Raw genomic sequence first — 5,871 nt, forward strand, 5'->3', positions numbered from 1 at the left:
AAACGCAGGTTGTGTTCTTTGTTTGTTACCTTTTTTCTTTTTTTTTTCAAATTAGCTAAACACATCTTGCGTTTTATTAATTGACTTTTTTAATTTTTGTTTGAAATACCAAAACGTAGGTTGCGTTTTAAATGTGCAATTTTTTTTTGAAAGATGCAAAACTCACCTTGCGTTTTGTACAGAAAAGGAACATTTTAATCGAGAGTCTTTTCTATAAATACGAAACTCAATTCATCCGGACTTGTACCTCACTACTCCCATTCCTCTTTCTTTCATATGTTTCATACTTGTGAGTTTTTTGACAATTAGTTGAGTCAAAAAGTTCGGTTAGATGAAGTTGAGGTTATGGAAGGTATTACAAATTTATGAGTGTATTATAATAGTGAGATTATACCAAACACACTCGAAAGAGTGACTTTTGTTTGTGAATGTCTGTTTTCATTTGTTATTCCATGCACCATGAGTTTTGTAGAGTTGCAAAATAGTCTTTGTGAGAATATACAAAGTCACATTTCGAAGAGGGTGAGCAACATTTTATACAGGAATCCTGTACAAGTATTTGGTGGGATGATACATTTTCAAATAATATCCATCACTGACGACGCATTTATGCAGCAGATGTTCTATATTTATCAACGATGATAGAGTTGTACGTTGAGTTTGAGCAGCATATGGGACTGGACGCGGTCGGCAAGAAGGTCAATGTTGATGAGTTCGAGAATATAGATTGGAAAGAAGATAACAACAACAGTGAATAGGAGTTCAAAGCCAACTATGAAGTTGATGACAAAAATGATGACGGAGACCTGGCAGGCAATCCGGTGGTACAAAATGAAACAGATGCACTTGTAAACCAGCACCCCTTTGGTGTTCCGTCTTTTATGCGAACTCTGGATCTCGCATCCAAGCATGCCTCAGAATTTTCAGAGTATGCGAATATGGATATTTTATGGTTATTAATTAAAGTTACCACTACCATTTCTTTTATTTTTCCTGACCAACTAACGGTGGTTCGTATGTCGTAGGTGAAGGCAATGTTGCAGCGAAAAATGGTAAGTTTAGTGTTGAAATAAAATTTGGTTCTAGAGAATCAGTAATATCTGCAATCAAAAGCTACACTATCTTTAGAGGAGTTGATTAACCTGTGTATGAGTATGAGCCACATACATTCTATGCAAAATTCAAGGGTTATGGTGCAAGGTGCGATTGGCTTATCCCAGCTAGCTTGATTCGAAAGAAATGTTGTTGGAAGATCAGGAGATATAATGGTAAACACACTGAACCATGGGGACGATTTCACAAGATCATGCCAAGTTGGACTCAGACACAATTGCAGATGCTATTAAGCCATTGGTTGAAGCAGACTTGTCGATAAAGATAAAATCTATTATTGCAGAAGTTCAATCCAGGTTCAACTACACTGTAAGTTACCGCAAAGCTTGGTTGGCAAAACAGAAATTTGTCACAAAAGTTTTTGGTGATTGAGAAGTTTTTTACTAGACTCTGCCAGTATGGTTGAAATGACTGAGAAGATGCCAATATCTCGTGTTCAAATAAAAACGCTCGCCGTTTATTGTGAGAGTGAAGAGGTTCAAGGTGTAAGAGTTCTCCATCACGTTTTTTGGAGTTTTTATCCGTGTATTACAACATTTAGACACTGCAAGCCATTGGTACAGATTGATGGCACACACCTGTATGAAAAATATAAAGGTGCACTTTTAGTTGCGGTGGCACAAGATGGGAACCAAAACATTGTGTCTATTGCATTTACCATCGTCGAGGGTGAGACGGCAGAGCGTGGGAGTTTTTCCTAACTAATTTATGAAGATATGTTGTTACCATTGATGGTGTGGGCATTATTTTTGACCGTCATTGATGAGCAGATAATTTATACCCTTTTTGGCATTGTTTTTACATACTTTTTAGTATGTTTTAGTTACTTTTTATTATATTTTTATTAGTTTTTATGAAAAAATCATATTTCTGGACTTTACTATGAGTTTGTGTGTTTTTCTGTAATTTCAGGTAATTTTTAGCTGAAATTGAGGGACCTGAGCAAAAGTCTGATTCAGAGGCTGAGAAAGGACTGCAAATGCTATTAGATTCTGACCCTCCTGCACTCGAAGTGGATTTTCTGGAGCTACCAAAGCCCAATTGGCGCGCTCTCAATTGTGTTGGAAAGTAGACATCTTGAGCTTTCCATCAATGTATAATAGTTTATACTTTTCCCAAGATTTGATGGCCCAAACTGGCGTTCAAATGCCCACCAAAGACCCTTTTCTGGCGTAAAACGCCAAAACTGGCACCAGAACTGGAGTTAAACGCCCAAGCTGGCACCCAAGCTGGCGTTTAACTCCAAGAATGGCCTATGCACATGAAAGCTTTAATGCTCAGCTCAAGCACACACTAAGTGGGTGCCAGAAGTGGATTTCTGCACCATCTGCACTTAGTTACTCATTTTCTGTAAACCTAAGTTACTAGTTTAGTATAAATAGAATATTTTACTATTGTATTCACAGAATCACATCCCTTATCATCTTATGTTACATTTGGAGGCTAACCACATGGCCATGCTTAGACCTTTTTCTCTTATGTATTTTCTACGGTGGAGTTTCTACACCTCATAGATTAAGGTGCGGAGCTCTGCTGTTCTTCATGAATTAATGCAAGTACTATTGTTTCTCTTTCAATTCACGCCTACTTCTTCTTCAAGATATACTCTCGTACTTAATTCAGTTAAGTCAAAATAAAGTGGTGGCCCGTGACAATCACCCACTATCTTTGTTACTCGCTTAGCCAAGATCTGCGTGCCTGACAACCACAAGCGGTCTACATGATGTTCAACGTAGTCATTGGACAACAGCCGGAGTATATTCTCTTGGGTCTCTAATCGATGGACCGAGTCCAGAGGTTAGAACCTTCGTGGTATAGGCTAGAACCAATTGGCAGCATTCTTGAGATCCGGAAAGTCTAAACCTTATCTATGGTATTCCGAGTAGGATCTGGAAAGGGATGACTGTGACGAGCTTCAAACTTGCGAATGTTTGGCGCAGTGACAGTGTGCAAAAGGATAGAGAAATCCTATTCCGACGCTAGTGAGAACCGACAGATGATTAGCTGTGCAGTAGCTGTACCTGGTATTTTTCATCCATACAGCTTGCCATGGAAGGGAGCACACATGATTGGATGAAGACAATAGGAAAGCAGAGGTTCAGAAGCAACAAAACATCTCCAAACGCTTATCTAAAATTCCCACCAATGAATTACATAAGTATCTTATTTTATTTTATGTTTTATTTATCTTTTAATTATTAAAACCCCATAACCAATTGAATCCACCTAACTAAGATTTACAGGATGCCCATAGCTTGTTTCAAGCCGACAATCTCTGTGGGATCGACCCTTACTCATATAAGGTATTACTTGGACGACCCAGTGCACTTGCTGGTTAGTTGTGCGGAGTTGTGAAAAGTGTGATCACAATTTCGTGCACCAGTCATAAATCCATTGACGCAGCAATAGGTCGCAGTAACGATGCTTGGTCACCACCAAGAGCATGACACATGTTCTACATCAGGTCGGGTCCAACTTTTTAAGGAGGTTTAAGGCTCCGTATTTCCGTAGACTTGTGGTTAACACAAGTATTTGAATTCACTGTTATGGTCCTATTCATAGTAATTTGTGGCATCTGCTTATGATTACAAGGTTTGTTCTACAGGATATTCTAGGAAGGAACATGAGTACAATAAAAACTACCAAAGACTTAAAGAGCGAGGTGAGGTATATACTCAATGGTGCGATGAGATCGGGGTTTAGAGATGGGTGTTGGCATTCGACGGGGTTCATATGACGACAAATTTGGTAGAGTGCATAAATTCTGTCCTTAAAGATGCACGCAACCTTCCTGTGACTGCCATTTTTAGGTCTACTTTCTATCAGTTAAATGAATTATTTACTCGGAAGAGTGCCAAGGCTCATGATCATGTCCGCAATGGATTTATGTATTCAGAATTTGCCACCAAATGAGTTGAAAAATGTTTTTGACGTGCAGGAAGCATTGTCGTCAATCGGTACGACAAGCGCAATGAGATGTTTGAGATTTGTGAAATGTAAGATGGTTCTTTATACACTATTAACCTTGCACAACGACATTTTGATTGTGGCCATTTCCAAGTCGAGCGACTCCCATGTTGCCACGTTCTTGCATGTTGCGCTAACAAGTGTCTTGATTGGCAAGTATATGTACATGACATGTATAAGATGTCTGAAATTTTTTCAAGGTCTATAGAGGCGAGTTTGTTCTGATAGGTGACCTATCTATTTGGACTAGATATGAAGGAGCAAAGGTGATCGCCAATTCGACATTGAGGCACATGACAAAAGGACGACCAAAGTCAACCCGCTACTTGAATGAGACAGATTCGCGGGATATGCTTGGTCCTCGCCAGTGTACTATATGTGGATGGGAGGAACATAGCCGTAGCCGATGTCTTCAGTGTGCAGGTCTAAGCTCTGCTGGAGGCCAATAGTGGTTAAGATTTTTACGTATTTACCCATTTTAAAGTAGTATGTAACTTTTTTATATAACTTTGTTACCTATTTCAGCATGATGTGCAATTTATTTATGTATATGTTAACCTAAAGCATAACCAAACTTACAATAATAAAGACGAGAACAAATAGAAACATCTAAAATATGCAATCAACCATACAATACGAAATATAACACTGAAGACAGGAATAATGAAAATAGTCCAAAGATAAACTCAAACAGACAACAAGTGAAGAAAACTGCAACATGCTATTTCTTCGGCGCCTTCTTTAAATACTAAAATGGGGTGTATTTATCCGGAGGAGCAATCTATTCCCATAAATTATACGGATGATCCTAAGATATACTGGCATCCAGACCATCACAACCCTCAGAAGCACCGACATCTGGTATGCTGGCACTGCTAGTGTCGTACAAACTGGAACCATTCATGCCCAGAGCACTCGCTCCACCATAATCATACTCGTGTTGCAGGTCATCCCCTCCAAATCCCCTTTCCTGCTGCAGATATTCATTCAAATCGAACAACTCAGTACGTGGTGGTGCAGAAGGACAAGGAGGTTCTACATGACGCAGTGATCGATCCATCGAGAAGTCACTAGCATGACCTCATGTGGCGTGACGACCAACAGACGGCTCAGAAATAGCAAGCCCTTACTGATTTGGCTCAAATAGATAATTTGTCTCTCAGTACTAGAGACAAACTGATGTGTCGAACTAGCTGCCCCCCAACTGTATAGTGGAATGCAGTGGAAATCTCGAAGTAGAGACAAAAACTTCAAGTTCAAAGAATTGGTCGACTTATCTGAAAATACAACCGTTCTGAGTATGCAAAAAATGTGAGCCCGGATATACCACTCGATGGACTCCTGCGTGTCACACAGTTTGGTGTCTCTACATCGCCGGACCCATGCAAGATTTACCTTACCCAATACGTGATCGTCCGGATCGGGCAACCGACCAAAACAAGCTAAGCAGTTCTCCACCAAGAACTGGTGACTGATATCCGTTCTACCCGTGATGGACTCCCTATTAACCAGGAAGCCAAGTATATGTGTCATGTCTTCTAGTGTCACAGTCACTTCGCTAACTAGAAGGTGAAACGTGTGAGTTTCATGCCTCCATTATTCTACCAAAGCACTTAGGAGTGCAAATTGTCCTCTCATTTCGCCTACTCGCGAAACGTGGTGAAACCCAATAAATACTAGTGCCACTGCAGCTAGCTATCTTGATAAAGATTTCTGGGTAACAAATTCTTGATCGCCTGCAAAATAAAAAATAATAATTATTAATATTACTTGATAACTATAATTAGTGTT

Source organism: Arachis hypogaea, chromosome 17 (genome assembly GCF_003086295.3).
Source record: "Arachis hypogaea cultivar Tifrunner chromosome 17, arahy.Tifrunner.gnm2.J5K5, whole genome shotgun sequence".
Lineage (NCBI taxonomy): Eukaryota > Viridiplantae > Streptophyta > Magnoliopsida > Fabales > Fabaceae > Arachis > Arachis hypogaea.